Below are 11,699 nucleotides of genomic sequence, written 5' to 3'. Positions count from 1 at the left end.
TATGTGGTGGGTGGGATAGGCCTCATGATGAAAATCTCTGTCACTGTGGCTCTCTCTTCCCCACATCTCTGTGTGTGTATGTTTGACATATTAGTATGCTGGCCTTGGATATGTGTGATTATTCCTATCCAATGTGTGTGCAAAGCATGAACAGTGTACAATGTGATGTGTGTGAGTGCACAGACATCTGTGACTGACAGATATGTATAGTCCACTGTGTTGTCAGACATGGGCTTCATTTCTCTAAGTATAGGAGCATGCCCAGTATGACCATCTGTATTGAGTGTGTGAATCCATTCCATGTAGGCTGTATTCCAGCACAAGAGATCTACAGCAAATAAATCTAAGCACAGCAAGCAGTTCAGATACAAAATAACATGCTGGACTTGTAGAAACACTATTTTAATAAAACAAAGCTTTCGGGAACACAAATCCCTTCATCAATGTATAAACAATGTTAAAACTTCCATTTAAATACTAAAGCAAGCAGAACCACATGGGATAAGCCCCTCCAATTAGAATAGACATAATTAAAACCAATCAACACATCAAAGAGCAATTAATACAGAATTAAAGTGTACTTAATAGCAGCTTACTTGAGACATTTGTTTTAACCTCAAAACTGTTTTTAATGTAACCATTGTGTTTAAAGCAGGAGAAGAATCACCATTCAAATGCAAGACCCATTCATACTCCAACATTTCTAACTTGTTATTATGGTCACCTCCTCTTATATTTTTTTACCAAAGTTTGCATCGCTCTGGACCTATATGTATGATCTGGACCACTATCTAAAACAAGTTTAGCAAGGGGATTAGTTAAAACTTTCCTTCTAATATCTATCTATTATTGAGCATCATTCAGATATTAGAAGGAAAGTATTAACTAATCCCCTTGCTAAAGATTTGAGGTTAAAGCAGATGTTTCTTAGGTAAGCTGCTATTAAGTGCACTTTAACTCCATATGAATTGCTCTTTGATGTGTTGATTGGTTTTAATTATGTCTGCATTCTAATTGGGGGGCTTGTACCATGTGGTTTTCATTGCTTTAGCATTTAAATGGAAGTTTTGACTTTTTTATACACTGATTAAAGGATTTGTGTTCCCAAAGGCTTTGTTTTATTAAAATGGCATTTATACAAGTCCAGTGTGTTAGATTGTACTCCAGTCCAGGGTTTGATGTTCTACATCTAGCACACTGTTGCTGCAGGATATCTGTAGATAGGTTGACAAAATGGAGTCACAATGGGTGACAGATAGTGGGATACTGTAACTATTGTGTCTGTGCTGCTTGTGTTACATGGTTGGCATTACCAGAGATATTCAGACATATGTACTGTTTTACACTGTGATGCATTATGTCATCATCTACTGACAGATACACTTATTTGCTCACAGTTATTTCCTGCTAAATACAAGATGAATGAAGCTGTGTCCAGTATTGTGGTTTGCAGCCTACATTTTCCTGCACACTCATGCCATTCTGGAGGGGTAGCTGCAGACTCTTGTTGCTGGGTCTCTGCTAATGGTCCAGCACCTTGGTACTATGGTGGCTGAGGATCCCCTTCTTGTACATATATCAATGTGTCAGAATGGCCATATCCTGCTGTGGCCATACCTCTCAGCTGTACAGATTCACCCAGGTTACCCAGAGGCAGGGCTCATATCTGGTTAATTCCCCTTCACATTGTGGTTTATGAGCAGGTTTGTAGCCACCCATTACTGGGTTTGCAGGCAGGTGTAGTATAGGCACACAGAGTTTCAGACTTCACACACTCCATGACGTCCATGCTTCTACACCCCCCCCCACTCTGTTAGTCTATCATTTTCCTAACATTATGCAAGCAATATCTGAGAAGTGTCCCTATAGTTGTCCCTTCATCTCAGCAATATTTAGGGGTTGATCCACAGCTCATGCAGTAGGACATGGTGGCCATGCTACTGGGATTTGTGAACATGGCCTTGCAATTGTGTTCTGTTGACTGTGTTATGGTGCTACTTGGGACCCCATGAGATAACATACACTGGCACTATGGGTGAGGCACAGGCCTTTGACAGAGGACTGTAGGCCATTTGGTAGTGATGCAGGCCATCTGTAGCAGGCCAGTGCATTCTGTTACTACTACATTCCCAGGCTGCGAGCCACTGGATACCTCTGGGGTGACAGGGTAAGTGTGTGAGGTGTTAATGGCAATAGTTCCTTTCCATATTAATCCATTGGTTTGGATGCTGGCAGGGTGCTACTTACAGCTAGGGACACACCTGTATGAGACACCTCTTCATCATGATGCATTCTGTGGGTATACAGAAGTGGGGGTCATACTGTACTCATTCCCAACAGCAAGGATATGACCTGTGATAAACTTGTGGCTGATGGTGGGGTGAGATGAGTGCATGTGTGATATGGAAGCTTCTTGTAGTTGACTCACAAATATACCTGGGACATTCCCCTTATGCTGCCTTGTGCGGGGACATAGGCAGTCTCTCATTACTTCACAATTGTGCCTTTTGTGGTCTACCACTGATTGGCCAGACTACAGCAGTATTCCATACCACACAGACAACTAATGTGCTGCTAACCTGTATGTACAATTCCAAAGGTGTGTGCAGTTGACAGATACATTTTATGTACTCTGTCTAGGGTACTTCCACATGTGTACTGTGTTTATGTCTGGGCTCACATTCATGGCATGACCATCTTTCAGACAGTGACAGATACTGACATCTGGACAGTGAGTATGGGTGACTGCTGACATGGGGATTATTGAGAAGCACTGTGATTAGCACTGCAGTTGTTGGAACATGGCCCTGTCATCAACAGTACTGGCCATAGGCCACCAAGACACAACCATCCATACCTGCATGCTGACCACTTCCAGACAATATTGAACAAACAACAGCCTAACACACGGACTCCTGCATATTGTACACATGCAACAACTATCCTGTAGATTGGGCCACCTCAGGTCATCCGTACTCCACTGTTATTAAACCCACATGTACATGTTACTGCATTTCTACATAGGATTGTGGTGGGGGACACACCTGATGACTTTAAACATTTGCTATGACTGTACTGGAATTTCAGGTACTCTGTTGGCTTCTATTTCATTTTGTATTCTGACCTACCATGCAGACTGGAGGCATATCAGTAGAGTACAGATTTTAGGTTTTATTGACCTACATTTCAGTTTCAGATTTCTTAGCCTTCAAAACTAACATACAACTGCCAGAGCTATTGTAGTAGGTCTGTGTAGGTCTGGAGGGGGGGTTGTTCACCATAGCCATCAATTGGAGGCTTTAGCCCAGCCTTTCTTTATGGTCATCTACACCTGTCCTGTTGGCTGAGGTTGGTGTTGGGTATGTGACCTTCACTGACACGCATGTGTGTGTCCTATGGACACACATTTGGGCCATCACATGTACTGCAGTGGGATTCTTCACCTTGCCTAGTACTGCCTAGTATGTTGACACCAATATTTGTTATGGATTTCATGCTGCCCATATAGGTGCCCACTATCAGCTGCCATCCCATTCAGCCACACGATTCCCTTGTATGCTCACGTCCATACCATAAATACAACTATCAGAACATACTACTCCATTCAGCAATTGATAGGAAGAGTGATTTACCTTGTGGCTGTGTCAGTATTGAGGACGGTGCCGGAGGGTGACTATGTCAGATGCAAATAGTACACTCCCTATACATGGTAAAGCACAGGTAGGTGTCATGTTTGGCATCCCTTTTACTGTATGTGCGAGTCAGAGAGAGGTGTTATTCCCTGGATATCTGCCATGTCAGTGTATGTGCTATGTGTTGCCTCTTTGCCAAGGCCTGGGCATACTGAGCATGCCTCCTTCTGCCTACATGGTCAGACTCAGGTTGTTCCTCCTCCTAGTCCCTTTGTGCATGTGATGGCTTTGGCAATGGTGGGGGGACTGTGTGGCCTTGCCCCATGCTGTTCCCACTGCAGCTGTTTCTGCAGGATCACACTGTGTAGCATGGCATATACTATGAACATTTGTGTACATGTAGTTGGAGAGTACTGCAAGGCTCCACCGGCTATGTCCAGGCAATAGAACCATGACTTGAGCATCCCAAACACATGCTCTATTATGATTCTGGTTTGTGCCTGTGCCTCATTATAGAGTTTTTGTTCAGGTGTGTGCGCATTTCTGATGGGTGTCAGCCACGGCTCCAGTGCATAACCAGCATCCCCCACTAGGTGGCCATATTGGATGTCCCCATTGGCAAATAACTGGTACAGCTGTGTCATATGCCAGATGTGGGAGTCGTGATAGCTTCCAGGGTTGCCAGCACACACATTCACGATAATGCCCTGGGTATCACACATGACCTGGCAGTTGATGGAGGGGAAGCCCTTGCGGTTTATGTAGACCCTACCCCGCTCACCAAGTGGTGTTTTGATGTGTATGTGCGTGTAGTCTATAGCACCCACTACCTCAGGGTATTCTGCTATTTTGTGGAAGAGACGCATATTGCTTGTCAATGCCTCACGTGTGTTGGGGAAATATAATGTGCTCATTGGCATGTGCTGACATGGCATCTAGAAACTGGTGGAGTACCCTGGATGCTGATGTCTGTGAGATCCCCATGATATCCCCAGTTGGTCTTTGGAAAGTACCTGTGGCTAGTATTTTTAAGCCTACACATACTTTGGTATCCACTGGGATGGGTTCCTCTCTGTTGGTTCTGTGTGTGAGGCGGGGCTGGCATAGTTCAACAATTTGCCGTAGAATGTCCCTGTCCACCCTATAGTGCCCCAATATGTCCAGCTCATGTAGCCCCTGGTAGGTTACCATGGGTCTGTACACTCTTTTCCTCACTGTGGGTTGGTCATCAGCATTCACATTGTCACCACCCTCAGCCTCTTGCACATATTGATGTATGAGAGCAACAGCAGCCCCTAACATTTTGTTAGTTTTGTCAGGTAAAAATTTCCCATTTGTGTACACCGGTGGTGTAGAGTTTGTAGGAAAAAACAGACTGGAAAGTGTTTGCATAGTTTATAGTAGTGTGCTAGGCTGTTCCATGTGTAATTGGCTGATTCTGATACATTTCACCTGCCAGCGATGCTAGTTCTCATGGATTGCCTTCCTACTGCTATTTTCCCTTCCCGTTGCCTTCCCATTTAAGGCCCAAGGTGTCAGATGTGAACAGAGGTGCTATTTTCAATTTTTTTTTTTGTTTGTTTAAAACCTGGTGCGTAGCGCGCACACCTGTTTAGGCAATGTAAACACTGCCGGGAAGCCTCAGACACACCCCCTTCCTTTGCTGTGCTTAGCTAAGGGCAAACACAGGCCACAGAGCTCCAATAAGCTTACAGCATGCATGACACTCCCCCTTATGAGGTCATCTACCTCTTATACCATGGTGTTGCTGCACCTACATGGTTGGGTGCAAGCCAACACTGAGCAAATCTGTGATTCCGTATCAATATCCTCATTTGCATAAAACAGAATGCTAATTCATAGTTACCACACTCACACTGAGCCTTCCCCATTAGCAACCACTATTCTCTGGTATTGTTGTATTATGCATGCTGTTGACTATCATGGTAAAATGCTAATTTGGATTTAAAAGCTTATTTCTAACTTTTCTTATTTTCAGGCCGATCCCACTTGCTCACTGCTGCCCTAGGCTTAAATGGCCAAAATCGGCCCCAAAAAAGTGATTTTTTTTTACAATTTTGCAACTATTTCTCATGCCAGTGGCCATATATTTGGCCATTGGCATGCCTACTACATTGAATACATGCTTTATTTGGTGCTGTCATGCCTCCATTTTGTAATTTGCAGAAATGTATTTGTTTATTAACCAAATACATTTCTGCAGGTTACACTATTCCTGCATAGATGCCTGCCTGCTTTCTGGATCACTAATTCATCTCATTAGCATGGTTTTCAAATGGGGTAATTAGCATATAGCAGTGGTGTCCATGCAGGAATAGAGTAGGAGCGCTCATGCACATCCCGACGAGAGCTTGTTCCTGGATTGCTCGTCGGCCATATTTCATGCAGCAGCTCTTGCACTATTCCTGCACTCCGTGCAGAGCTTGTTGAATCTGGGGGCAAAATCTAACCCCGGGCCATGGCTATCAAAGGAAACCAAGGAACTAATGAAAGTGAAAGGCAAACAAAGCCTGTGAAACAGTCAAAAAAACAAAGCTCAAAACAACTGGCAAAACTTTAGGCATGTATGAAACCACACAAAATATCATGTCAAAGATGATAAAAACATATTATCCCAATCTGCAAAAAAAAAAAAAAAAACACCAAACCAAACCTTTCCCTCAAAAATCTCTTCTACCTAGGTAAGATGACATAAACTACTACATCAAGCTCCAATCATACTGATATCATTATCAATCAATTCAACACACATTTTATTAAAACAGCACTTTCACTTATCCACAACTTCCACTACACAAATCTTTCATCTTCCATCCCATTCTGACCTCAGTTATCAAGTGTTAATCTCAAAGAAACTGTAGCTAACTGGTGAATGCATTTATCAAAATGGATGCCATATCAGTAGCTTACTCTGTCTCCATCCTAATTAACCATTCCATCCAGCAAAAAATAAGTACCTCTATTTGGAAAATGCCATTCATAACACCTCTTTATAATAGTGGAAGCTCCAATGATCTCTCAAACTAGAGGCCATTGACAATATTATCACCTGTATTAAAATTCCTTGAAAAATGCATTCATGCATAGGTTTTTAAACACCTTAACGATAACATCCTCTTCTCCAAAGCAATATTGCTTTCAGCCGAACCACAGTACAATTGCCCTACTTTAGTTCTCTAATACCATGTATCTCATAGGAATACAGGCTTCTGGTTTCTGTTGTCTTCATTGATTTGTCTAAAACTTTCAACACCATTTCTCATTCAAAATTTCTTGATGAATGATGTTTCTCAAAACCTTCACTGTCCTGGTTTTACAGCAAAATTTCCAAATGAAAAAATGAGTACAACAGTACAATCTTTCTTTCTTTTTTACTGGTCACTTGAATCCCTCAGGGCTCCATTCTGAGCCCTTTCATAATTAACATCATTATAAACAGATATAAACAGACTCCTTATGGCATCCAGTTACTGTCTTAGTAGAGTATGCAAATGATTCAGTCCTAATCATCTGGCCCAAGAAATAACCAAAAGATCGTTCTCATCCATAGCATCCTAAGTAACAGTAATCTACTACTTAGTCCAAACTATAAACTATGCTATTCACACCCAAGCAATACAGGTGCAGCACTCTGAAAATCACCTTCACAATCACCCAGAAAACACAACTATTGAAATGCAGCCCACTGAAAACTGTTTTTTAGAAGAAATTTAAGATCATCTCAAATATGACCAATATGTAACTGCAGCCACAAACAAGAAGTGTCCAGCTCTAGCAAAGATCCTTCATTTCTACCACTCAACATCAGAACTTCATTCCACTGAAAAACTTCTACTATTCACCAATAAATCAAATATTGCTAGAGGCATGCTGTATTCTAATTGTGTCTCTAAACTATGTGCAGCTTACCACTACCATTGAAACAAATAGTCAAGCTTAAACACTTCACTCCAGGTTAGATACTACAACAATTGCATACTAATGCCTTCTATCTTCCATCTTATCTAAATAATCTCATATCCTAGTTTGAGATGCATACACAGAATCTTGCCTCATCTGTTTTATCTGCTTCCAGCATCACTGTATCTAATTCATCTCCAGCACTTCTTTTATGGGCTGACCAGCTTACCACAAATTTCATAACTATTGCTATTTTACATAATAAGTCAGACAGGCTAGGTATAATCTATATAATTTTAACTGTATTTAGTATTAATAATCAATTTCATATGCACTCTTGTAACTGAGGAATCTTCTCCATATGTTAAAGTTTTATAGTCTATGTGGTAATAAGTGTAGCATGAATATCCGTATTGCTTTTTAAATATATGTCATACCTCTCAATCTCTTAGTACAAGAAATCTGGACAATGCCTGAAATAATGGGGGGACAAAGGCCCAAAAATAGGGGCACATTTTAAATATTGATTTTATAAACTTAGAAAGTTGCTAGAATAACAAGATTTGTCTTAACATGCATTTTGTGGAGAATATGCCATTAGTGACTTTAATCCTTAGATCATCCCAGTGTTTTTCCAAAAAGCCCACAATTTTATGAGGAACAGACCAAAAATATGAGGCAAAAATCTGACATTCTGCAAAAATCTGTACACTTGAGAGGTATGCTATATGTATTTATCTTTCCTATGTGTTGTGTTTTCCCTGTTAGCCTCCACTGAAAGGGGCTTTTCCAGCCAGTCAGAATTCCTTGTCAACACAGATAAGTAAATAAATAAAAGCAAATTCACACCAATATGGTTACCACCACCTTAAGGTTTAGTGGAATAATAAATACTTATAAAGCCCATGTTTGTGTGGTTTTGTGTTCGTTTAAGCTCCGTGCAGCGGTGCTGAGCTGAGGTAAACTATTACTGGTGCCAGAAAGTCTGCTCTTCAGTTTTCCCTTTAGATCTTGCTAGTTGTCTCTCTCTTAGACTTCAAATAGTTTAATTGCTTTGCACTTCAACAGTTTTTTGTAGCAAAAATTGTAGCACACCTAAGGGCCATCAGCACTAGCCATTCTTCACAGAAATAGCTCCAATACTAAGTAGTTATGAACTCTCCTCTTGGCATGATTAAAGGGCAGTTCCCTGTGCTTTCCCTTATTGACCTGGTGCACTTGGGTATTCTGAGGCAGTGTAGCAGCTGCCTCATGTACACAGACAACCCTCTCCTCTTACTTCCCAACACTCAGACGTGTGAGACATGCACTTATATCACCAAATTGGAAGCTATGCACTCTCCAGCCAAGACCAGACTAGCTGGTCAAGGGAAGGTCAGCACCTGCACCACACCATATGGAACACATAGCCCTCCAGAACACCCATCATCACAGCTCTCACATAAAAACACGAACCACGCATCCATCTTCATGGAGGCTCGCAATAGAAATTTACCCAAACAGCAGAGACCTCCAAGATTGAAGTGTACTCCACCACCACAACACAGCACAGACAACAGGACACATAGCTCACTTCCACAGTGTGCCCCTCAACCTAAGCCCCTAAGGCTAAACGCCTTGCCAATACGCTAATCATAGTTGACTGAATACTGAGGCACACAGATGTCCTACTCACTAGGTTGTATAAGGAGAAGGTAACAGTCAGCTGTCTATCAGGTGCCAGAATCCAACACATAACACATGCACTCAGATCTCTCCACAAAAGTACAATTATGATTCTGTCATTGTCCATGTGGGTGTGAATGACCTGAGACATACCTCCCTGGACCTCATGAAAAGAGACATGGTGGAGCTCTCAGATTATGTGGCCCAGGCAGGTATGATCCCAGCCCTGAGCAGTATCCTACCATCACCCAAAAATGATACTGCAGTACAAACAAAAACTGATTGACTTCAACAATTGGCTAAGTTTCTGGTGTCATTCTAAGGGGATCCAGTATCTGTTTGCTTGGGATTACATGATTGACACACCTTGATGTTTTGCAGAGATGGCCAGCATCTGTCACCCCTAGGTTTCCGGGTACTGGCTAAGGCTCTTGCCACCCCTATAGTGCCGTTTTTAGGTGGTGTTCCAAAGACCAAATTACCACCATACCAGCTATAAATAAATGCAATCTGAAGGTCATGCTGCTCAATGCTAGAAGTCTAAATCTCAAGATGCACTCACTTGAAGCACTCCTCAAAAGGGAGAACATCAACATTTGTGCTGTAACAGAGACCTGGTTTAAAGAGGCAGAAAGCACCCCTGCACTAGCAGTCTATAAGTCATTCCACACATTTCAGCCTTGAAACATGGACCGAAGCTCCAAAGGCAGTGGTGTCTTCATATTCATAAAGGTTATGCACACATCCAGACTAGTAGCCCAGCATAATGCATCTGAGATACTTCAGGTACAACTAACACTGCGTAAGGTGGTGATCCAGGTCATAGCCTGTTATAGGTCCCCAACCATGTCCCTAGACTCTCACTCCACATTCCTAAGCACCCTGAAATCTATCAAAGTCCAACCCAACACTCTTATACTAGGAGACTTCAACTACCCCTCCATCAACTGGGAAAACTACTCAAGCACCAATACACTGGCCCAACGCTTCCTGGAATTCATCATTTCCATTGCCTGGAACAGTTCATTCTGAACCCCACTAGAGGACGCAACATCCTTGACCTGGTTATTACTAACATGGGTGACCATTGCTCTACACCAGTAGTCAATCCCTCCCTGGTCAGATCCGACCATAAACTAATCAACATGTAAATCCACATCTCACCCACACCCCCCACAAAGGTAACCAACTTGAAAAACTTCTCAAAAGCTGACTTTGATCTCCTAAAACCGAGGTGGCTAACTTCATGGCAACCATGCCAATGCAAAATAGCTGCATGACTGCCAAATCATACACCAATGCACTGTACAAACATGTATATAAATGCATGGAACTAGCCATACCCAATATAACCAAGATACTCTCCTCCAAAAAAAGGAAGCCAATTTGGTGGTCCCCTTCCATTAACAAACTCTACAACAGAAGGAAGAAACTGTTGGAGAAAAAGGCGAAGTCCTAAGACTGGAAAAACTCCCATATTAGCCTCAACAAAAAGTTGAGGTCCCTCATCAAACCCTCCAAAGCCATCAATGAAGGCAGAATTATGGCAGACACTAAAAACAATCACAAAGTCTTCCATTGTTATATCAAGAACCTCCATGGCAATAACCAGATTTGCTCTGAGTTACTGCACAATGCTAATTCCTATACTGAGCCAACAGATATTGCCAACATACTGACTGACAGATTCAGTGCCAACTTTAACCCACCCCCCCAAAGGACCAATCACAATACTAGAAGAATGCCAGGCACCCAGCATTACTGCAGCTCATTAAAGCTGCATTGTCCAAGGGCAAGAATACAGCTTCCATGGGTTCTAATAATATCCCTGGCTGTGTTCTACATGAACTACACACCACATCTGTGTGCCCCTGTTCAGTCACAGCCTCACCTCAGGCTTTGTCCCTACCAAATGGTGCACTGCTACAGTCGTCCCTCTCCATAAAGGGGGAGTGACTACAGAACCTGAGAATTATCACCCCATTAGCCTGATGAGTCAGATATGTAAAGTTATGGAGAGCATCACCATGGACCTGATTAACAAAGATATAGGAAATCTCCAAACTGTAGACCCATGTAATTTGGCTTTATGAATGGGAGATCATGCCTGCTCAACATGGTTGACTTCTTTGAGTCAGTCACCAGGGCTGTGGATGAAGCAAAGCAGTGCATACAGCCTACCTTGATCTGGCCAAGGCCTTTGATACCATTCCTCACTCAGGAATTATTGATAAACTCACCAAACTAGTCATCAACCCCTATATCACTAGGTGGGTTGCAAATTATTTCACAGATAGAACACACATTGCGAAAGTAGTGGACTCTTAAGTCAGACTGCTGAGCAGTCACGAGTGGAGTCACACAGGGATCAGTCCTGGGTCCTCTCCTGTTCGGCATCTACTTCTCAGAAGCCCAGACCAACACAAAGGGACACTGGCTGACCACATTCACAGACAACTGCAAGCTGTGAGCCATCATTAA

The sequence above is a fragment of the Protopterus annectens genome, chromosome 10.part0 (genome assembly GCF_019279795.1).
Source record: "Protopterus annectens isolate FY-2018-M chromosome 10.part0, PAN1.0, whole genome shotgun sequence".
NCBI classification, from domain to species: domain Eukaryota; kingdom Metazoa; phylum Chordata; order Ceratodontiformes; family Protopteridae; genus Protopterus; species Protopterus annectens.
This window is presented reverse-complemented; position numbering follows the sequence as displayed.